The sequence below is a fragment of the Macrobrachium nipponense genome, chromosome 20, assembly GCF_015104395.2.
Source record: "Macrobrachium nipponense isolate FS-2020 chromosome 20, ASM1510439v2, whole genome shotgun sequence".
Classification (NCBI taxonomy): Eukaryota; Metazoa; Arthropoda; class Malacostraca; order Decapoda; family Palaemonidae; genus Macrobrachium; species Macrobrachium nipponense.
This window is the reverse complement of record NC_061089.1, coordinates 29,994,285-30,019,694: the sequence shown is the minus strand read 5'-3', so window position 1 is coordinate 30,019,694 and position 25,410 is coordinate 29,994,285. Positions and strand designations below refer to the sequence as shown.

The 25,410-nt window shown below is 40.3% G+C and overlaps 1 protein-coding gene across 5 annotated transcripts in view; it reads right to left on the bottom strand.

The window, feature by feature from the left end:
- The window catches only part of LOC135224312 (spectrin beta chain-like), a 168,319-nt gene that overhangs the window by 123,098 nt on the left and 19,811 nt on the right, over positions 1–25,410 (bottom strand). Inside the window, exon 2 of one of the 5 annotated variants that reach the window (XM_064263286.1) lies at positions 20,967–21,003. The exons of the other annotated variants lie outside the window; for them this stretch is intronic. The gene's annotated coding sequence lies outside the window, so the exon portion shown is untranslated. The remainder of the gene's footprint in view (positions 1–20,966; positions 21,004–25,410) is intronic. 5 annotated transcript variants of the gene reach the window in all.

The window sequence follows — 25,410 nt, the reverse complement described above, 5'->3', positions numbered from 1 at the left end:
AAAAACTCATGATTGTAAGAAAAAACGCAACCCTTGTGCCGGTCGATTGAACGAAAGCAGAGGAATGGAGGGAGCGCCAATCTGCACATTCACTGCTCATCTTCTATCGCTGATATGTAAAGTCTCCTTTACCTGAAGACACCTTTTTTTTATTTGGATTTTCAAACATTACTGCAACTGTGTTATGTGCTAGCAATAAAACATCTTCCTTGTCAAGGTGGTGTCAAGCATTACAAATTAATCTCAGACTAAAATACTTCGTTAAGTTCCATCAGAATGAGGAGTACAAAAGGGCGCAAAGATCTTACACATCCTAAAGGTCACTTACATTTCTCGAAAGTGGAACTTATCTAACATTCCTTATTCAATGACTTTTGACTATCTATTGACTTGTCACGAAGACTCGTAACGAAGACTTTCATTATTCTACGGTAAGGCTTCTCTAATCAGTCCAATCTTTAATGATATTCACTGGAAGCAAAGCCAATCTGAAGGCTGCGATTGGTAATCCACACTGAGAATAAAAAAAATAGTGTGTTGACAGGACTTGGGATAATCGATTAAATTGTAAAGCGACACTCCACCGAACATGAGAGAGAGAGAGAGAGAGAGAGAGAGAGAGAGAGAGAGAGAGAGTTAAGACTCACCTTCATCTATTGCTCTAAAGAGGATAATATTAAAGGTGAGAGGCGAGCATTCTGCCAGGAAGGGAAAGTATTACCGTGATTGAAAGGGGACCACGAAGCTTTAGGATCATCATCCCTCAGGCGAAAGGTTAGGGGTCACCTTTGCAGAATAAGGGGGGGAGGGGGATCTCGATTCCCAGAAACTCGAATGTGTGATCGCATCAAGCAAGAACCAGCTTTCCAACGGTTAGCATACCCTAGCACCATATGTGCCAACTCACACACTATAAACTCCTGGTATTCTCATAGTTCTCAACAGAGTTCATTAGTTTTAGGATACCTGGAATGCAACATACATATGTTGGAAAATAGGACCTAATGACAAAATACGTATAACTACACGGTAACCGGTCTCCCTAGCCCACATACGGAGGAGAGAGAGAGAGAGAGAGAGAGAGAGAGAGAGAGAGAGAGAGAGAGAGAGAGAGAGAGAGAGTTAATAACTAGTCTCGCTACTAAAGTCTAATTAAATTTGTAAGAACAAGAGAACATCAAATGCTCAACTCTCAAATGGAGTACAATACCTCAAACTACAAACGACATTGTTCCGGGTGACCGACTATCACCAACAGCCACAGACAGACAGACAGACAGACAGGCAGACCAGGATCCGTAAATACAAACGGCAATAGCGTATGCCTGAACATTACTCCTACTCAACGAGTTGCCAACTAACAATTCTCTGTGCGAGCTCTGTTCTTTGACCGGCTATCAAATCTCTACTGATAACATTCTTCCGGCAGTCGACTTGACGAAACCTCAAAGTTCTGAGTTTTCTAAATTTAAAGTTCGCGGGTTCCATATTCAATCATGACTTTATAGCAATGGCTAAATTATCAAGCGCTGTTTACCCAAAACTCCATCTGAGCGAGAAACGTTTCTTCTCATTACGAAAAGCAAATCACCCTATCTTCATCTGTATTAATTACCGACAACGCTCATACTTGAAATCAATCTAGAATTGAAATGAATACAGAATTTAGGCCTAAGGCCAAGCACTGGAACCTCTGAGGTCATTAAGCGCTGAAACGGAAATTGGCAGCAAAAGGTTTGAAAGGTGGGGCAGGAGGAAAACCTCGCAGTTGCACTATACGAATCAATTGTTAGGAGAGGGTGGAAAGTAAGATGGAGGAAAGAGCAATTGAAAGGAGGTATAATTCCTACAGTGCATCGTATGAGGTGCACTGACGGCAATCTGCCTGGAAACACCCCGATTTTCACGGAATCACAGCAAAAGCATTACTGAAGTCAAACTATACAAACTGACAGGGATCTTCGTTGACTTAAGGTTCGAAAAGAGAGAGAGAGACTATGCCGGCAGGAGGATCGCTAAATCTAAAATATCATAAGATCTCCATAAGGGATTCCCAATCTTCTAACATTCTGTTGCCCGAGCTAAGAGGTCCTGGGCAAGCCTCATTTCGAAAACTGTTTTGCAAGGAACGTTTTCTATATTACCACCGCATCCTGCTGATTTTATAGATCCTTGTTTGACAGATGGTGAAAGTACAACAGATTATATAGTTGTGCAGAGAACTTGACTGTGGCAACGGTTGACTTTAAGAGAGTTGATGTTTAAATTTAGTTAATAAATACTTGAAGATTGTGTCAATCACTTCAAGCACCAGATATGATTAAGGAACGGAACCTGAAAGCTTCAGATATTCATCGAGTGACTCATAGGTCGACCTCACACCTGACTGCCGGTGTTCATACTCGGGCCTCACTTTAACCCTAATCACAATTTAAGACTCACGAAAGCTGGTGCGGATATTACTAAAAACATGACGAAACAATCATGAAAATGCAACCAACACACTGGGTATGACGACTGCTTCTTACATGATTAGGGAACCCAGTAAGTGGTTCTCCTTTCCTTATAGACTAGAAAGATTCCACACAACCTCGGTTGAGCAATCTGGGAGATATATTACCCAAGAAACCAACCGGTAAAGAACGTGTGCTGAATCGAATTGAGCCTTATCATATTCTGTTCCTGGTGCTTCTCGGCACAAAATGGAAGCTCAATGGAAATAGTAGTTGGAAGATATCTCTGAGAGAATATGCTCAACAACTGCGTATAATTTTACGATGCAAACAAAACACTACCTCCGGCTATAAGTCAGTTAAAATCTCTAATCTTTATACAGAAAAAATCCAAAATCGGTATCGATTACCGTAACGAAACAAGACCAAATGTTTCATCAGTCAATTAACCGACTCCCAGACTGAACATTTTGTTTACAGTGACAGCTTCGCCTCTGATGCCAATCATATCCAACTTCAGTACGCACCAGACAAAAAGGCGAGCGAGCATCCGTGCAAGAGCAAGACTATAAAAAATGGATCCTGTCAAAGAATAGAGAGTATGCAAAGGGACGCCATATACTTAAGTCATGAGCTGATTCGTGTGATGGTAATCGTGACTTACAAGAGAAACTTCAGATGATCCTTCTGCTGCTGTCGATCAGATGGAAGGACTTTTCTCTATGGGACGGCAGTGGAGCGGTAATCAAGTTGATCGTCAACAGACGCACCATGGTTAACTTTCAAAATGGTAACACTGAAAAAAGGAAGCAGCATACCAATAGGAAAAAATTGCGAACAAAATCTAACAAATGAAAAAATGCACGGCCCAGTGGTGGCCTATCCTATATCGTTGCCGGACGCACGATTATGACTAACTTTAACCTTAAATAAAATAAAAAAAACTATTGTGGCTAGCAGGGTGGAATTTGGTATGTTTGATGATTGGAGGGTGGATGGTTAACATACCAATTTGCAGACTTCTAGCCTTGGTAGTTTTAAGATCTGAGGACGGACAGAAAATGTGCAGACGAGCAAAGCCATCTCAATCGTTTTCTTTTACAGAAAAAAAGTACCCTCAGAAAACACATGATTCTACCTGAAACCTCCAGGGAAAACATTGTGCTTATGATACAACAGGAAAATCAGCAAACTCAGCCACGAATTCAACTACACAGACTCAAAGGTGCCACGTGAAGTGAAGTGAAGTGAAAGTGAAGAAATGAAGACGGGGTGCAGCACATACACCCTTTCATAATCAAGGAATGGAAAATAAAACTTTGGTCTAAGTTGAGTATATCTCAGTTTAACCAGACCACTGAGCTGATGAACAGCTAGGAACCAATTGGTTACTTAGCAACGGGACCTACACCTTATTGTGGGATCCGAACCACATTATATCGTGAAATAAATTCCTCTGGTTCCGCACTGGCAGCAGCGGGGAGCGAACTCGGGCTACCAGACTGATAGACGAATACGCAAACCACTCGTCCACTGAAGAACTAAAAACTTAGGCCAAAGGCCAAGCAATGGGGCCTATGAGGTCATTCAGCGCTGAAAATGAGAGTAAAGTGTTCAAAGGTGTAACAGGAGGCAAACCTCACAGTTGCACCATTGAACAATTGTTGGGAGAAGGTGGAAATGTTAGATGGAATGAAGAGAATATGAACGGAAGTACAGTAAAAGTAATGAAAGGGGTTGTAGCTAAGGACCAAAAGGACGCTGCAAAAAAAAAAAAAAAAAAAAAAAACGAGTAATGCATACAGTGGGCCGGGTGAAGTGCACTGACTGCGCTACCCAGCTACGGGGCCTTTCATAATGATTAAATATCTTCACGACGGCTGTGGCGAGCAGCTGTGAGCCACAATCCTTCATCAAAGCCACACACTCCTCAATTGGCAGCAGGTGACATTTGCTCTTGCCGACAGTCACAGTGGCAGAAGCTCCCTAGAAAAACATCACCCACTAGAGGATTGCTGACGTTTGCAGTTCACTTAAATCACATCCAAACTACGGTTCCTGCGACCGCTAAAAAAAATGAAGCATGGTCGCTCATTACTATAGCCTATAATATAATCACTCAACAAAAATCAGCCCAAGAGATAACGCAAGGCCGCACCCATTCAACTTCAACTGAACTGACTTCTGCGAACGAAGCTTCTCAATGACCGATTTTAATATCGAAAACCTTTTAAAAGCTTTAACCCTCCAACCCATTCACACTGCAACTCAGCTCAATTTTGAGGGTTCTTCATGTTAAATGAATAATATCAAGTTTTAACAGTTATAGCACATTATCAAGTAACATTTCTGTTGTCTTCATCACAACTACTGCTTAAAATTTCTATTGTCTTCATCCCAACTACTGCTTAAAAGGTCCACGAACAACTACCCACCTACCAAATTCCAAGAGACTGATTCGAATCTCATGCCTGCAGAATTCCATATCCAGTATCCTGGAATTCCAGTATCCTGCTGAACCTCTGAAGCCCCACAAGAAGGAACTTCAAACTGTCAACTTTTTCCAATACTGAATTGAACTGAATATAGAATTTAGGCCAAAGGCCAAGCACTGGGACCTATGAGGTCATTCAGCGCTGGAGAGAAAAGAAATTGATGCACTACGAATCAACTGTTAGCAGTGATAAATTGACTTTATAAAGGATTGAAATGTGTAACAGGAGGCAAACCTCGCAGTTGCTATGTGAACCGGTTGTTAGGAGAGGTGGAAAGTAAGATGGCAGAAAGGGAATACAAACGGAGATACAGTAACGGTAATGAAAGGGGTTATTTCTTTTAAACTAGAATTTCCCTGAACATTCTCCATCGCGTATAACTCGATACATTATTAGATAACAAACTCATTTCCCGTGATCTACCGTACATTATTTCAGACCTAAACTCTGTCACCTGGCGTAGGAGATACTGGGCACTTCAATCGAGTCGCTGATCCGAGATGTTGAGGGCAAGAGGTCGTGTTCGTGAGGACTGCTGGCCCTCCCTTCTCAATCTGGCACTCCGTCAGGCTTAAGCTGGCCATACACGTACGCGACTGGCATCGGATTTGTCCTGCCGGTGTAGCGTTTGATATGCACTCCCCCCGTCATTATTATACATGTAATTCCCACTCCCTTCCCACCCGTTAATGCTATACAGTATTATGTGCTCTGCATTCTATAGTTGCTTTCATACATAGGGTTTAGACATAATTGTATACTTGTTTATATATTTTCTTTATCATCATGTCTATTTGTATTGTTATTTTTATACGCTGCTTAAATGCATGCAGTTACTTATGGTCATCGACGAAAAAGACCGTCGAAGATATAAGTGTATATGTCAGTTTTTTGTGCTTATGCTTGAACTTTAAAAAGTTACGCAAAAATTTTTTTTTATATTGTATGTACATGATGTTGACAACGTACATTGTATTTCTGAATTGGATGTGTATTTCTAAAGAGAAAATGTGTAAACAGTGTCTTCTTTTAATTATTTTTCTTTTGAAGATTATAGGATTATAGTAGCAAATAATATATTGCAGGCGTCGGTGGCCGTTCTGTGACTTCAGTTGTTATTCTCAACTTGTGTTTTACTTATACTTGGCTTTTAGAGTTCTTGGTATGGAATGGTTTGGTTTAGTTTGGTTTGTCTTGGCTTTTAGAATTCTTGATGGCATGGCATGGTTTGTTTTGGTTTGGTTTGGCTTGGCTTGGCTTTTAGAGTTCTTAGAGTTCTTGGCATGGCATGGTTTGGTTTGGCTTGGCTTGGCTTTTAGAATTCTTGGCATGGCATGGCATGGTTTGGCTTGGCTTGGCTTTTAGAGTTCTTGGCATGGTATGGTTTGGTTTGGCTTTTCGAGTTCTTGGCATGGTTTAGCTTGGCTTGTCTTTTAGAATTCTGGCATGGCATGGTTTGGTTTGGCTTTTCGAGTTCTTGGCATGGTTTGGCTTGGCTTGTCTTTTAGAGTTCTTGGCATTGCATTACTTGGCTTGGCTTGGTTTTCAGAGTTCTTTGCATATTATCATGGCTTGGCTTCGCTTGACTTTTACAGTTCATGGCTTGCCTTGGCTTTTAAAGTGCTTGGCATGGCATGGTTTGGCTTGGCATCTATTAGTGACGGAAGTTTTAAAAATAGGATTTCTTCCATTGTGTGAAAAAACCCGATCGATATATCCGATGAGCCCGCCCACGTCGCTAGTCTACCATGGAATAGGGAGAGTTGACAGATACTACTTGATGGTGTCCTCAAACTCCTGTTATCCTGATCTCACAAAATGTCATGACAGCTACTGTCACCTTTATGTCCCAGGACAATTACAGGCACTTCAATATTAAAAGTATAATAAAAACCCTAAGTAACGAAGACGTTTAGTAGTCCCCTGGACAGAGTAGCAAAGCTTCAAACACGCCCATTCATACCTCAAGATACTCAGCCTTACAAGTCATCACTCACGGTGTCAAGTTTTCGATGTTGGATAAGAACGAATCCATTCGAAACATGCAAGTCATTTAAAACAAGTCACTGTCGGAAGAATATGCTCCTCTAAGAATCATTTCACCTCATTCGGCAAATGGGAGGGACGGGCTTTCTAGAAAGCGGGTCTGACTCAGACAAACACACAGGTCAATGACTACATGTCCCCAGATGGTACAGTATACCAGGGCATCAAAGACTAAACAACTCCCGTCAAGTAGCTAACCCTACACAATAAAAACCCACCTTTCCTGCGAAAGGAAAAATACAGCACTAACGGAGAGGGGGTGGATGGGAAGGGGAAGGGGGATGAGGGGGCAAAATGCTCCAGCGATAAGGGAAGGGAAGAGAAGGGCAACTTTACTGATGATATTTAAATGGCCTGGGGAAATAGGGTTGGGTCGGATGACACACACAGCAAGAAGCAGGGACGAAGGGAAATGCTTAAGGGGAAGGCAGAGCCAAGAATGGTAACTGAATATAGACTTCTCGGATACCTTTCATGTCACAAACCTAATACATGCGGAATCTTGACACCAACAAAACCTATTCATCTTCAAACCACTCATGAAAACAAGTGAATATCAATTCCAGAAAATCAATAGAGGGGTGGGCACAAAATCCCTGAGTTTTAGTTATCGCTGAAAAGGGTTAAGATATTTTTACTCATTCTAATGTTTGTGTAAACAAGACTTACTTATAGAGCTCGTAAATTTAGATAGAAATTAACTATATTCAACTCTTACTACTGTATAGGACACAATCGAACTGGTTATTAATGAGCTGCATAGTAACACGACAAAAGATGAATATTGATACAATACAATGTTCCCCATCTATATATTTATATACAGAGAGAGAGAGAGAGAGAGAGAGAGAGAGAGAGAGAGAGAGAGAGAGAATTTTTATTTTGCTTTTAGCCCCTACAGGGCTACAGTTATGCTGCGAATGGATTTATACTGCGAATGATGCACCTGTCAAACCTCCCATGAATGAAGCGTCTCAACTTTGGTGCAGGCCTGGAATAACAGACTACGAGAGGTAATGCAGAGAGGTAAAAATGTTGACTTGGAGATTCCTCTCCTTCCACGCCACCCCCACCGGCCTACGTCCCGTCTAACCCCAAAGTCTCTTGAAGAGTTAAAGGTGAACGCTCCTTCCACAGAAGCCTAGAGGAGGACCACTCTGCCAAGACCATGTGCGTGTGTCCGTAAGTGTTAGCACGCACTTGTGCTACGCACTACGGACGAACAATCAACAACCAATCAACATTCCACAGATTTATTCATGTTTTCATCGCAACACCAAATACACTGAAGTGCAGAAAGGGATTCCCGCAACCACGCTCGTCTACAGAAGAACGTCGAAGGGCGAAGGCGGCAAGCAGCTTTGAGAGGCGGGCCCTTTCCCCTTTCTTCGCACGGACGAACCAGATCGAAGGCCTCTTGAATCGAGTCTAAGCGACGTCTGCAGAACAACGCCAAAAGGCGAAAGCAAGCAGCTTTTGAGAGGCGGGTCCTTTCCCCTTTCTTCGCACAGACGAACCAGATCGAAGGCTTCTTGAATTTAGTCTAAGCGACGACGTCAACGTACTGCTGCCAGTCAATACAGGCTGCATTCCTCATTACACGAGCATTTTTCATACTTTACACTGTCTAGGAATGGACTAAGCTCCTTTTCACGAGTCCCGGGGTCCACTTGTTGGGGAAAGAGACACCGTTCTTTCAATGAGGACCCCATTTACTTTGTAAACATACCCACCAACATAAATGGGAATAAGTACGACCACGTACACTCATGCCTTGTACTTCTTGGACCTGGCCTCAGGGAATCTGGATGAGAAGACCGTCACCTGGACCGTACCCATAACACAGGACCCTCTACGAACGTCATTTCATGCATTACATTGAAGTGTATAGGCAACAAGAGAGTTTAAACACCATTTGCCAAATGAAGAGAGGGCACGGCTTATAATTATGGCTTTCAATATGCAGCAGCCGTACTAGGTTTTGACATGAACAGAACATATCGCTATTTTCAGAATGTTTGAATCTGCACCACAACATGTATTCAGCCAGGTAACTCGGTACAGTTTCCCCCTTTCATGTCTAAAATACCTTGTACTAAAGTTTTTTGTCTTAAACTTCGTGTACGAACGACCATACGCTGCACAATTATTCGGCATTGCTAAAGATAAATTCTTTAATAATGTATCTTGAATTCCAGCGCCCACACACAAGCGGAAGCGAGGAACGATTTGTTTACAGTCCAGACGGTTGCTGGTTTACAACCTAAGGACTATGGCTCCTGCCCCACTCTATGCAGTCGACCCGAGTGACTCATCATTAATCCCCTGTCTGGGCCCTGGAGCGTCTGGCCGACCTGTCTTAGTGGGTCCTGCCATGACCCTAGGCCATGACAAATACCACGGATACCCCCAAATGCCCGGTCTCGTACACTGTACGGGTGCGTTAACAAAAGATACTTGGGTTTCCAGGCCAGTCACACAATCAACAACTAACCAGCCTATGTTTCTGAGTAAAGATATTAATTAATAAGACGACATGATACATCAACCATGTTAAAGCCGTAGGCATTTTCCACGAAGAGGTGCTATATATATCTATATAATATATATATATATCTAAACACACACACACACTTTTCAAGAATAACCGATAAGTAACCGAGACTTTCCACCAAAGTTACCATGGGGAATAACTTGCGCCCGAAGGGAATTAAAATTTTTAAATTCTGAAAAACCACTGATAAACAGTAGACTTCGACCGAACGGTTACCAAGAGTGGTCAAACTCGACTGTTTAGTGTCGTTTGTAAAACAAAGGCCCACGCTCGAATCCTAGCCAGGGCTTTTTTACTTATACTTTAATTTAGGTATAACTTACTCCCAAGGTATGGTGAACTGGATATTAAACAATATTTGTGGCTTAACATTTGTGAACAATACAAGAAAAAAAAGTCACGTGTGAAGACAGCCAGGAGGGTTTTCTCCCTGAATCCCAAGGCTGCAGTGAGCCCCAAAGTACTATGCAGGCACTCTTAAGACAGCACAGTTTACAATGAGTATTGAGTGGGCTAAATGCCGTCTCCTAATTCTGGTCTCCGACTCTCCAGGTCTCCCTAAGGCAACAGGTTCCCCATCCCATCAGAAGGGAGGCCATCAGTGTCCAACCGCCAACGTGATCATTCTGAGATGCTGCCATGCCTCCTCAGAATTCAAATGTGCAAACTACTCCGGTCCCAGCTTCCTTGGATGTTCCGCATCCCAAGGGTGGATGTCAGGTTTGGGAGGCCGATGACTTAATACAGCACTCACCTGCAGTTGCATCGCCCTCTCCCCAATGAGGACAGGGTGGTTGTTAAGGTGTTTATATAAAGAAAAAATTGCAATATCAATTTCGCAAAAATATTGTATATGTAATTTTGTAACATCCTACCTATTGTGTAATGAATGTGGGTACACTGGAAAAGTGGAGTGAATTCTATGCTGATTATTCTTCCTCTTTCTTATGAAGTAAAACCTTAAAAAACTGAAGACGACGAGTGCATATCCGCCATAACCCTCTTTGGAAAATCCCGTCCACATTTGTCTAGGTCTTTCATTTTCAAAATACATAAGCCCATGAAAAAGTAATTTTGTGATATGCATAAGTGTAACCACAGCATATTCAAATTCAAAGAGTATTTTTCCAGTCGGATTCACTTTATAAATAAATGATGCAGAAAACCAGACAGACCACCACAGCTTAATCAATTTCTCCTAGACAAAGAGACGCCACCATCCGTCGTCACAGCTATACAAGCCTTCGGTAACATCGTTCCCCTCCTCGTTCTTCCTTCACAGAACTACTAGTTAAAAGACCATTAATACCAAGTTGGAATGGCAACCAAATGCCCTCGTGGAACACGGGCCGTAGGGACCAAGGTCTTCAAGTCGAAAGGTATGACAGCGAGTTCAAGCTTAAAGGAACAGACTGGCAAATGTCTCGCATGACGGAAAGTTCTGCGAATCAGCAGAAGTAGAAACAACTATTAGATTTCAAAACAATACTTTCATGTCCAGTATTGACGACTTCTCTCTACTTCCATATCCAAAGGTTTGCAACCTCTCGAATTCCCCCAATGTTCACTGTCTAGACTTCTCTGTTATCAGGCAGTTGATGCATTTGACAAAATCCGAGATACATTCTTTCGTTGCAAGACTACCTCCAAAGTTACAACAAACTTATCATCATTACTGAAATGATATTCCTCCTTAATATGGCCATATTCCTGACACATGATATCTTCTTCCACGTGTGTCATTAAGTACCCCATAAGAACAGAGGCCAACTTCCGACACTAGCATGGATGCTCCTGGATCACACTTTACTACTGAGAGATGTATCTTGGTAACAGACTTGCCTTGTCCTTCTCACTATATTACAAATCACAATTTTCTATTTCATGTCCTGGATCATTTTTCCTACATCACCTTCCACCCTGTTATTTATATTGGTCTCAGCCTCATCTCAACTTTCTTCGACAAAAATCAACCAACGCAATGCTATTAGAACTGAAGCATCATCAATAATTGGGACAGCTTTCCAAGTGTATTGGCAACATCACTTTTTTTCTCAGTGGATTTACCCGATGCACGCGTAAACCTTATTATCAAGTTCTTTTCCTTAACTTTGCCTGAGTAAGTTACCTATGCTACAATGTTCAGCGAAACTTCCAATTCAATCTTTTTCATGAGATTATCAGTTCCAGTTATCAGCTTCCAGGGATTCCATTTTCTTCGTCGAGTATCAACTTATGAATCAGGGCCCCGTGGCAATCTGATGTCACGAACTGGCTCTTGCCGCACGTTTTCCAGCCCAGCAATTCTTGCACGACGCCCAACAATCCCTCTAATTCGAAATCGACCTCAGAATTAATTTCATCAGCCTCAAAATTCAACACAGTTTGAAAAGGACAGCAAAAGTCGAGAGAACTTGAATCCCTAATGACAGAATGAATAAATGAATGACTCGTGAAATTTTAAGTTATAAGGCGACGCACTGGGGCACTTGGGCAGCCATTCAGCTCTGAGACATTGAAGAGGAGGAGTTGGAACGAGTGGACAACAAACAAGACACAGAGTCAGAAATCAAAATATTAAAGTATAAGAAAACTTCGCAGAAGCACTAAGAAGTAATATTTAAGAACGGCCTGGATAGCAAGATGGAAGAAAGGAAGCTGTTGATGAGCCAATCACAGGACTGGAAACTCTCAGTCTCTCTCTCGAGAATCCACATAGGCAGGATGTATGTTCCACCTATCCTGAAAGACGTATCCCTCCGGAGTGGTGGAACATACATCCTGCCTATGTGAACTCTCGAGAGAGACAGGGTTTCCGGTCCTGTGATTGGCTTATCAACAGCCAATCAGGAGCGTCGTAAGGGACTGGCTTAGACATCGGATGCACGGTTGATGTGAATCTACTTTAGGAGCAGAAGGGACGCTGCTGACGTGCTAAATTTAGTAATGCCTACACAGTACACCATGTGGGGGAGCACTGACGGCAAACACCCTACGATGTGGACAATTAATGACGATGCAATCGGACTTTTAATCTAACCAGCAATGGTAGTATCGAAATTCTTGGATGGATGCAGGTATTAGGATAACCAATAGTAATAACATCTTTTTATGCAAGATGACGTTGCAAAGAGATAACGATGATAATTCTGGACGACACTCGATGCAGTCATCTTGGTCGCCTCGAAGTCTGGCAGAAGGATGTGCAGCAGGAAGTTTGCGCTGATTAACAAACTGACTTATCCGACGGCTTTAATAAGTCTAGTTCTTTTGCTGTCACTCTCCAACTGTAATGAGATTCTTGCAAGGGACCACCACCATATTACTCTTAGAACTCTCATTTCTACATCTATTTATTTTAGCTATCAAATTACGTAATATGACCAAATTTCTACTGAATGTTGTCTTTATTATGTTTTAGAGTGGTAATCTCTTTATTCTTTATTGCATTTGCAATAATTTGTTCATCATTATTTCATTCTACAAATATGGAAACCTTCTCTGTCACTGCTGTTTGGACGAACACTTTGAGACATCTCAAGGCCCTGATCATCAGTCGAATTCTGTAGATTCTGTGTAGCTGGGGCTTCATTCTGATACTGACACTGCAGCTTTAATTATTATTGTAAAAGTTGCTGGAAGATCATCAACATGGATGATTCAGGATGATTCATGGCAAAACTGTTTCAATTTTTCGTATTATATATTCTTTCTCCCGAATTCTTCAGTTCTTCCATGCCGGTAACAAGTCTCTCTCTCTCTCTCTCTCCGTCCTCACCTCATCTCTCTCGTCCTCGTCTTCTCATCTCTCTCCTCCCTCTATTCTCTCTCTATATATATATATATATATATATATTTATATATATATATACACATCTCCTCTTCTTGTACCTCCACCACCTTACCGCCCGTCGTTTAAGGTGTTCGAACGCATGACAAACGACTTGCAATTGTCCTTCACTTCGCCTTAGGATACCATTGTGACTGCGCACTACGGTCTACGGCTCGAGGATAAAGTGAAGTGTTAGTTCCAACACGCTGCAAAATCATGATCTGACGTATTACAGTTACATTAAGTTTGCTGGAAGGTCTTATCCACCTGATCTCGGCAGTTGCTCAACGAGTTCAATCCACCGGGTAATCATCATGCGGGTACTGCAGAAATTGCATAAATTGCAGGAGACGCTAATCGCTCCCAAGGATTCAGGCTGTTAGCAAACGCAGGAAACCCACACACGAACTTAACGGATGATGCAACAAATTTTAGCCTCCCATAAAGACACGGGAACAAATTTTGAAAAATCAATAATCAATTTTGGTCTAATTTTGGAGTAACTATATCAGTTAACATCATACAACGCTAGACGCATTCAACTCTACCTGGAAGACATTCTCAATAAATAAACGAGAATGTTCGAATGATGGGTATGCATAAGTGTTGAATGTGCAGTTGAGATGCATACAGATATAAGCTGAATTATGACTGGCTTCTGAATCAATAACGTGATCCATTCAGATCATATTAGGTCTGTTTCTGCTTAAATAAACTGTGGCCATGTGAGAGGTTATTCAAGCAGAAACAAATAGGTTAAACCTGAAATGTCCAGAATAAGTAAGCAATAACACTGGAGGAAACAGCCGACACAAACGATAATGTTGAAGTCCACACCTTTATTTCCTTCAGACCAACCACACAGCTGGATATCTACAAAAATCAAACAAAACAAAGCCATATAATGTGTAAAATCCTCGCCATCGTCCACAACCTACAAGGAGGGTGAAATGCTAAGAAACCTTTCAAAAGCAGGATTAGTCTAAACTACTGGATTTTTTTCCAGCGCCGTCATGTGTTTTTCGTAAATGATAATAATTATCTTACTCTTTCGGCAGTTCTGTAAGCATGCATGCTCCCTAGCACCCAACATTGAAAAGAAGCTCTTTGAAGACATGAAACTTCGTCTGAATCTGTACAAAGTGACGGGACTTCATGAAGTGTTCTCCAGATTCGTAAAAATCGTACTCTTTCGAGACATAAGCAAGACAGAAGCACAGAACAGAATCACAACGGTGAACATTTGGAGCCACTAAAAGGAGATCACTGTTGGAGATGCTGGGAGAGTAATAAAGGTCGGGAAATCTGAAAGCACAGTGTGTTGAAAGAATTACCAACGAGATATGCAGGTAGTGGTGATAATGCTGAGTGAGCATGTGAGAGGAATACCTGTCCTTTTGCGCAAGGTGCAAGATTACACACGTGACTCTTATATTTTTTACGACATAACTAAAAAGGTGCAACTGTTCTTTTTGTGACTGCTCTAGTAACAGAATTAACAGTAGGTTAAGCCGCGTGTTTTCAGGCAAGGACGATGCATCAACTATATGTTAGAAACTAAAGGGACAAACTGTGATAACGGACAGTCTTGAACGCAACATGAGGAGACTGGATCGGAGCTTTTGTGTTGAAAACAAAGCTTGTGCTAAAAACATGCAAATGGAGTGGCTGGTGCGGAAGCATAGGCGTCAAACAAGGACACGGTGGATCACAAACAGCTCAACAGATATAGGTGCAAAGTAGTGAGCTTTGTAAGAGGGTCGTGAATGGAGTATGACAAGGCAAAGGTTTATAATCGATAAGATCCCATGTCCTAAACTGTTTAGGACAATGCTTTACACAATTATTGTTTACAGTAATGAATGGCAAATACTGGAAGTTTATCATAATGGAAGGGTTAACTGGATGCCAGAATAGAAAGTAATACAAGTCAGCATGAATTATTGACAGAGATGAACGATTGATTGATTGAACAGTTATCTGGGACTAGATGTAAAGATTGATGATAGAATGAGAACAAAAGGCCAGAAAACGGAGTTTTTCGAGATGAAGACCCTGAATTGTATAGAAAAAACAAAAGGCACGCTGCTGAGACGCACTGTTTTCACATCATATGGATCGAAAAGAGGGGTGTTTGGAATTTTGGATGCTCTGTCTGATCACAGAAGAGAAGGCTGGCTGTTTAGTTTGTTTGTGCAATCTGGCATCACAACGGCTATGGTCACTGAAGATGGAAACATGCTCTATTGGACGATTGGAGGGAGGGATGACCAACATACAAATTTGTAACCTCAGTAGATTTTAAAATCTGAGGTTGGACAGAAAAAGTGCGAACGGACAGATACATGGCCATTAATATTTTTTTTTTACAGGAAAAAGTGAAATGTTAAAACCCAAAAAACATTTACGTAATCCACCTGCACATAAAACAAAAGCATCTTGAAAGCGGCAGGCTTCTCCAACGGAATCCGAGTGGTGTGCTTCTTTTTTCGCACATCCTCCCCAAGAAACCTGGAATAAAGATGGTAACATTACGCATCTCGGCCTTTCCAGAGTCCCCTTCTCATCTCGGCACTCGGAGAGGTAGCTGTGCTTTGGAAGACGTACGTTGGTCTGGTGCCAGAAAAGCCACCCACTCGTGAGTGCTGGCGGTGAAAAACGGACAGGAAGCTCGACCAACAGGCTTCACTTCGAGAGGGCCAATCAGCCAAATTAGAACGGCTGGGCAGGACTTCTAACGTGACTACCGACCTCCCTCCTCACAAGACCAAAAAGCTTCATAGCAACCTGGCCCCTCATTTCGCTTATGTCAATCGTCTTACCAAATCATCATATCAACATTCTCACGCTTTCATTCCAACTTATACTAGTTATAATTAGCGGTATAAGCACTCTCTCTACTTTGTTTAGTTTTATGTACAGCCCTCCACAGGGATGATTCCCCTCTGGCGGGCCCTTGCACGTTTTCAAAATAAGGTGCTTCTTATATTTCATTATTGTCTTTGTGTTTTCTCGTCAGTATCGTAACTCCTGCAGAATAGCCTGACTTACAATTTGTTTTGGGTTCAAAAAGCCTATATGCTTCACTTGCATGTCTGATTATAATATTAATTTCATGTTAATGAAGCTTATGCAGTTTCTCAGGTATGTTAGTTCACCATATTTTAGTGCTTTTAGAAACTGTAAGAAGTATTTTGTATTCTATTCTTGTTTTTACTGGGAGCCAATATTCTATTCTTGCTTTACTTCAGGAGCCAATATTTCTAAATTATTTTGCTTTTACTTGGGAGCCAAATATTCTTATTCTTGTTTTTTTACTGGGAGGCCCAATTTTATTCCTATATTGCTTTTTACTGGGAGGCCAAATATTCTATTCTTGGCTTTTACTGGGGAGGCCAAAATTTCTTTTATTAAAACTTCTTTTACCTGGAGCCAAATATTCTATTTTCTTGGGCCTTTTACTTGGGATGCCAATATTCTTCTTTTTATGGGGAGCAAATAATTATATTTTCTTGCTTTTACTCAGAGCCAATATTCTATTCTTGCTTTTACTGGGAGCCAATATTCTATTCTTGCTTTTACTGGGAGCCAATATTCTATTCTTGCTTTTACTGGGAGCCAATATTCTATTCTTGCTTTTACTGGGAGCCAATATTCTATTCTTGCTTTTACTGGGAGCCAATATTCTATTCTTGCTTTTACTGGGAGCAATATTCTATTCTTGCTTTTACTGGGAGCAAATATTCTATTCTTGCTTTTACTGGGAGCAAATATTCTATTCTTGCTTTTACTGGGAGTTCAATTTTTATTCTATTTCTTTCTTGATACTGGGAGCAATATTCATCTGCTTTTACTGGGAGCAAATATTCTATTCTTGCTTTTACTGGGAGAATATTCTATTCTTGCTTTTACTGGGAGCAAATATTCTATTCTTGCTTTTACTGGGAGCCAAATATTCTATTCTTGCTTTTACTGGGAGCCAATATTCTATTCTTGCTTTTACTGGGAGCCAAATATTTCCTTCAAATTTTGCTTTTCTGGAGCAAATATTCTATTCTTGCTTTTACTGGGAGCCAATATTCTATTCTTGCTTTTACTGGGAGCCAATATTCTATTCTTGCTTTTACTGGGAGCCAATATTCTATTCTTGCTTTTACTGGGAGCAAATATTTCTATTCTTGTTTTTTACTGGGAGCAATATTCTATTCTGCTTTCACTGGAGCAAATAGTATTATTCTTTTGGTTTTACGGAGAGGCAAATATTCATTCTTGATTTTACTGGGAGCAAATATCTATTCTTGCTGTTTCCTAGAACACCAATATTCTATTCTTGCTTTACTGGGAGGGTCAAATATTCTATTCTTGCTTTTTACTGGAGCCAAATAGTCTATTCTTGCTTGCTTTAGGGAACAAATATTCATTCTGCTTTTACTGGGAGCAAATATTTATTCTTGCTTTTTACTGGGAAGTTTCATATTCCAGCTTTTGCCCTTTTACTGGGAAGCAAAATATTCTATTCCTTGCTTTTACTAGGAAAGTTCAAATATTCTATCTTGCTTTTTACCTGGGAGGGTCAAATTTCTATTCTTGCACCTGGAGCAAATTATTCCTATTCCTTGCTTTTCCAACGGAAACAAATTTCTATTCGTTGCTTTTACTGGGAGCAAATATTCTAAGTTCTTTTCTTTTACTGGGAGTGCAAATATTCTAATTCTTGCTTTTTACTGGGAGCCACTATTCCATTCTTGGCCTTTTTTACTGGGAGCCAATATTCCAATTCTTTGCTTTTCCTGGGAGCCAATAATTTCTATTCTTGCTTTTCTTTTACTGGGAGCCATAAAATTCTATTCTTTTCTTGCTTTTACTTGGAGCCCAATATTCTATTCTTTCTTGCTTTTAACTGGGGAGCCATAATTTCGTATTCTTAGCTTTTTTACTGAGAAGCCAATATTCTATTCTTGCATTTCCTTGTAGCCAATATTCTATTCTTGCTTTTAACCAATATTCTATTCTTGCTATTCCTTGGAGCCAATATTCTATTCTTGCTATTCCTTGGAGCCAATATTCTATTCTTGCTTTTAACCAATATTCTATTCTTGCTTTTATTCGGAGCCAATGTAGATCAATTAGTGCTGCGGTTATTCTATCATGGGAACGTAGTCCTTTTATTAATCTGGCGTTTCGTACTTCTTGCCATTTTATTAATAAGTAGTCGGGGAGACCGTAGTATATAACGTTGTAGTTATCAAGCCTCGAAAGTGTTTGATTGCAAATTGCTGTTTTATACGTATCTTCGTTTAGGTGTTTTCTAATAAATGCAACGTTTCTTATGTGATAGTTACAGGTTTTTACATTATGCAATATCTAGTTCTTCATCGACAATTTACCATCAATAAACACTCCCAAGTTCCTCACTGCTGCTACAAATTTATTGTTTGAAAACCAAGAATTATTCTTTAGAAGTGTTCATATTTTCGTACTAGTGCATTGTCAGATCCCAAAATAACATATACTCAGTTTTGTCTTCATTAAGTTTCAATTTCTTCGCCGACATCCATTTTTTTGTATCTTTCATTACTGCTTCAATTCTACTGTAAATTACATCAGCATACAGTTTATACTTAACCTTGCGCTTATTCAAATTCTAGATAGTTCAATTGTGTAAATGCCAAATAGCGGTGCACCCAGAACGCTGCCTTGGGGGCGCTCCTTTTGCTAGGTCTTCATTTTCTGATTTCACATTTGATATAACCACTGTAACCTTCCTGGTCTTTTTTTTACGTAGGTTTTATACCATTTGTGTACATCATCTTAGATGCCAACTGCTCTCAGGTCTTCAAGCAGCAGACTGGTCAACTGTGTCGAGCATAACCAGGATGCCACATTTTCCATTTGCTGTAATTTTTACCATATCATTTACAATTACACACAATGTGGATTCTGCCGAGTAGTTTTTTTCTGTACGCTGACTGATCATCTTTTTTTCTCTCTTTCATTTAAAAAATACACTTTAAAGGTAATTTTAGAATACAATACATATACAATATATGTAGTTTATGTATATAATCAATAAATATAGTTCTATTTTTTATAGCTCAACTACTTGAATTTACTATGTATATACATACTACATATACCCATACTTATTCACTGTATATACACATACTTATACTCTATGTATACATACTCATTTCACATGCATATATATCTGTATATACTAAAATTCCAAATAACTAATTTACGCGTAAAAAAAAGAAATTTTTAAAATGATTTGCGCAATATGTCAGGTATAAGTTGAATTGCTTCAGGTGTTTCCACATTTGTTCGTGAACTACTATTTCCGTAAGTTTTGAGAAGTACGATAGGTTCGATGTTGGTCTATAAAAGCTTAGAATTTCTTTATCACCTTTTCCTGCATAGGCCGACTTTATACAAGCTCTCTCTCTCTCTCTCTCTCTCTCTCTCTCTCTCTCTCTCTCTCTCTCTCTCTCTCTCAGAGAGAGAGAGATCGATGGAAAGAAACTATGATTCGCTCGCTCTTCAAAGCCAGACAGTACATTGTACCTTAAAAAAACTGCCCTTTCTTCCTTGAGAATGGATAGGTCACCACCTGCTTTATTCTTTTTCCGCCAAGGCAGTTGCAATGGTAAAAGAATGCAACGAACGGTATATGAACACCTGTGAAACACGTCCGCTTCCATCGTCTTTCAAAAAGAAGTTTCTTATTTACTGAACTTAGCAAAATGACGACAACGATGAAATTTCAGTGCAGTACATAAAAAAAAATAAAATCCCTGAAGAGACCAACTGATCAAGTTGACGAAAGCTCCCTGTATTTGGCAATATACTACGTAAGTACTACAGTGGACTTTATTTTTCCATTTAAAGATCACGAGAAAGTAATGATACCAAATAAAAAAAAATCAATATCAAAGGATTTCCCTACTCAACTGGCGACTACCTCGTGGAACGCTAAACACAACCGTCACTCGACAGAGCTGCTTCTTTCAGCACATTGAACTCCCCCAATCTCCTCCTGCCTCCATTGAAAGAAGCCTGCCCTCTCCCCACCCCCTCAACCCAGCCCCCACTCTTCTACATCTCCACAATGGAGCTGGAAACCGCAACCACTGCATCCACCCACCCTACTACACTCGCACTCGCTCCCGCGCGCGCGCACACACTCACTCACTCTCTCTCACACACACACATACACACACAGAGTCAAGAGTCACCGTGGTCTCTAGGGCAATGAAGAGATGAGCCCTCGGCAGTGGTGATGTCATCCAACACGGTGATGTCACAACTGCAAATACTCTTCGCCTAGCTCATCTCTTCTTGTACGAACAGCTACGCTCACAAGGATAACATCACTAAGTGGTCAGAATGAAACTATTCTAAATACAACCAGGGTGTTGAATACCTTTCATGATGAATCAAAATAATGCTAACCTGGCTCATCCGTTCCTATCAGCGTCCCACCCTGAACTATCGTTCTGAGATGAGGGCGTGTCAAGTCTTGCGTTTAGAATGACTATATACAAGGAAGGTTATTTTTACAACAGCTCAAATAAATCAACACTCACCAAGGCAGAACCACAACGCTCCGCAAATACAACGTACCTGGAAAAAAAGATTTAAACAATTAGCACATCATATAAGATAAGATTGTGGGTGTGTATACAGCTTCAATTTTCCTAGACCACAAAGGGACAAAGCAAATATCAGAAAGTGTTGTGTAATCACCAATTACCACGAACCCACTAGCCCTGAGCGAAGTGCATGCAGTACAAAAATGATATAAAACTCATTTTTGATAATAATGCTAATAAGAGTACAAAAACCTTCGGGAATTTTTTGGAGGATTTAAAACATAATACTGTTATTCATATTTAGTAGAACCAAGTCATGTTGATTTCGTTGTAAAGAACTATTGTAAATATTGTGTGTAGATTATAAACTAAGAAAAAAAATAAATAAAAAGTCCTGAGAGAAGTACAAGGGACCCCTGCGAAACCCGACATTAAATTTCTATATTGTTTTTATGGTGTTTACGTTGCATGGAACCAGTGGTTATTCAGCAACGGGACCAACGGCTTTACGTGACTTCAGAACCACGTTGAGACTGAACTTCTATCACCAGAAATACACATCCCTCACTCCTCAATGGAATGCCCGAGAATCGAACTCGCAACCACCGAGGTGGCAGGCCAAGACCAAACCAACCACGCCACTGAGGCGCTAATTAAATTTCTATTATGAATATGACATTACCAAACTGGGCACACTTTCTTTGGGGATTGACTCAACAAAGAGAGGAGACAGCTCTCTTTCTAATTCATTACATGAGCACCTGGTGGCGTCACAATAACGGTGGTCAACAACGCTAAGAGTGAGTGGTATGACAAAACTGATCACGCAGTCATTCATGGTAAATGATATATATATATTCATATATATATTTTAGTTTGCGTTCTTGCGATCTCCCCTCCGTTTTCACACCTGCCAGAAAGGTTGGTGATTTCTATTTTCACGAAAAGTACTTTGCGAGTTAGTCGATATTTTACATGAAACGTTTAGATTCCATTTCTATGTTTTTGAGACGATTTCAGCGCGGTGCGTGAAAAGTTGTTAGGTGGCGTAGTGTTGCTGGTATATAACCTGTCTGCGATAGTCTGGCCTTAATTAATTCAATAGAGCTGCCAGATTAATCCTATGCTCTAGTGTAGGGTCAATGAATTGCATTTCTTAAGCTGGATGCTAACATTCTGCCAGTTTGGTGGTATTTTCCAGTGTACGTTGTCAAACTTCACACCTAGAAACTGTGGACAATAACAGTAGCGTCGGTTGTTCTATCGCAGTGGTTCTTAACCTGGGGGGCGTCAGGAATTTCCAGGGGAGGCGTGAGCCCTAGGGAAAAAAAAAAATTCTCAAATTATATTCGTTATTTTCTTAACAAGAGTGAGGAACTCATATTCAGAAGTTTATGAAAAAATGCAAAAGTGTCGCCATATAACGTTACTTTCCTAGAGTCTACTACTCTAGTTAGGCTTCCCATGTTTTGTAATTATTGACCTCCCTCCCTATCCCTCGAAACCCCTTCTCTTCCTCTTTTTTTCTTATTTTCCTTTAAATCTGGGAGGGAATTTTACTCACAGATGCAAGGGGGGCGTGAAAGACAGGACCAACTCTTAGAGGGGGCGTGGTCATAAAAAGGTTAAGAACCACTGTTCTATCGAATGAGGAAAACTGTAAAATCAGAATAACTCTTGTTTCTCATCCAACAATGTGAACTTTTTTTTTGTATTCTGTGTTTGACATATCAAATGTAACCAGCTTACCGTGTCATATTTTTTATTCACTTATTATCCTATATTACAGAATAATACTTTGAAATGATGAACACGAATCTCGCAGGGCAGTAAAAGAGTCGCCCGTTTCATCTTAAAACCCTTGAAACCAGGATGCCCGGAAGGAATAATCAGTTGTCAACTATTTTAACTTGTCATTAGTAAATCAACATCATTTAGCTTATGAAAAATCAACATCATGTAGCTTATGAAAATCAGAGTTCTCTGTCTGTAAAGGATCAGATCTAAGTTTCGTTAAGTGTTATTATAGCTGAGTAAGGCCATCATTTAATTTACTGAATCAAGTCTTCATTATTACATCTGTATTTGTTACGCCCGGGGATTCATTTTTTCTAGGTTTTCATAACCTCGGAGAAATCTTACGGCGACATTAGAAGGCATAATCGATCACTATTTTTCTAAATTTCAGGATGACTCACAAATACTGACGTAGTGTTGATTAACTTCTAAAACAAAAATGCTGTATCTTAAAGTCTTTTGCATCTTGTGATTTTTTCGAGGACATACGCACAAACCTTGCGAGGTTAAGCTAGTGTCATCCTCGTTTTTTTTATCTTTTATTAGGAAAATATCACAGTCATTACATAGTACATAGGGTATTACAATATTACAAAATTAAATACACATACAATATTTACAATGACTATTGGTTAGAAAGAATTAGAAATCAAAATCAATGTATTTTTGCTGAATTGATTTTCAATTTTTTTCTTTAAACAAATTTCCTATCAACCTCCTGTCATAAGTCAGTTTACTTTTAACAAAGGCACACGTTTCTTCCTTTGTATATTTGTTTTTCTTACTAATCCAAACTGCAATACATAACCAAAGATCATTATTATAGCACTATTCCGCCCTTTTTCAGCATTATATTTATAACTGAACATTATGGTATTCAAGAATTTATCCCTATTGATCTCACAACAAAAGTATAGTTCATTTTGGAAATATTTCAATGTACACTTAATAAATTTACAGAAAGAAAATATATGTGATATACATTCTGTTTCTTCAAAATTGTCACATTTTTCACTACTTTTAATGCTCAAAATCTTGAGCCTTTGGTTGGTTGCTAAAGTACCATGTACGTTTAGGTGTTTATGTCCACGGTAGACTATCCTGCTTATGACTAACAACAGTATTCATCTCTCTCTCACTGTGTACACACAGTGTGAGAGAGAGAGAGAGAGAGAGAGAAGAGAGAGAGAGAGAGAAGGCAGAGGCAGAGGAGAGAGAAGGGGAGAGAGGAGAGAGAGAGGCACATACGAAAGGTAGCCGGGGAAGGGGCTTCGTCCGAAGAAGGTTAAAAGGAATGCATTTCCCCTCAGAAGAAAAACTGCCGCCTAGCAAAACTTGGCAATCCGTCGGCTATTGATTCCAGACCCCTCCCTCCCTGACGCCATCCCTTCCCCACCAAGCTATTCCATGGCCACGATACCTTCCCATCCCCACTAGAGGCACGAGGCACAACAACACCATTCCCTCCCCTCGATTTCCAAGTGGGTAAGCTAAGGGGGGACATCAATCTTGAAAGAGTCAGCAGAAACTCAAAACTGCCACCGTAAATCGTTCTGGGTCAAGAATCAGCTCGTCCTCGGTTCACTACTCTTTCGTCCGTTAGATTTCCAAACTCGCAGATACTGACTCAGATACTGACTCAAATCGTAGAAGTCTAAAATCTTGTGCTTGAGCCACTCAACGTTGTAACAAAATCGTTACACCTAAAAGCCAAAGGCATCCAGCGAGACACACTAACACACGCTCCATCCCCGAGGCAAAATTCACGCTCGTAGCAAAACGAAAGGAAGCGTCGTCTGTAGACCAGTACAACATAAGGCAGTCGGTGGTGGTGGTGGTGGTGGTCTACAACGGCTTACCACTGAAGACAAAAGTGCATTTTAAGGCTCAATCTGTCGACCTGGATATAACAGCGTCAACGAATGGCTGACAACAGTACCTCTCTTCTTACAAACACGGAATAGAATATTAATATTATCGTTGTTAATGCATTTTACAAAACAAGATTTCACAACATGCTCAGTTCATTAGACTGCACAATTTGTTCACAAAAGATCTCATGGTTACGGTTTTTTTTTTATTCTTTTCTCAAGTCTCACTCGACCAAAGGCGCTCTGCGCGACCCGCAAACTCAAAATGTTATATTATGGCCTATGCAATATTTTGAAACTTCGCAACTGTCAAATCCATATATAATTAAGTTTACAATCGAGTTAGCCTATCATACATAATTTCTGTTTCGACTGGTACAAAGTAGAATAGAATAGTATTAGCTAAACTCACATCACACTCGCTTATTCTTTTAGTAATGAAGAAAAAACATGTAAACTGAACATTCTTTAACCTTCCTTGCATGAGGACGATTACACATTATTTGACAAACTGTGATCCTGCTGCTCTTCAGATACTTACTGGTTATTTCTTATATATTCCTATGCACAACTATAGCACACTGTTGTGTTCCCTTTCAGACGTGAGCTCTGATCGCCCCGAGTTCTACAGCAGACTCAAACCCCGACCACATTTTCGTTATTTCTTACTTATTAGCCCCGGGCAGTAAGGGTGCTGCCAAACCCACCGCCTCCCTTTTAGAATGAATAAGAATTCCCCTTTACCCAAGGAGGTTTTGTTCCAAGTTCGT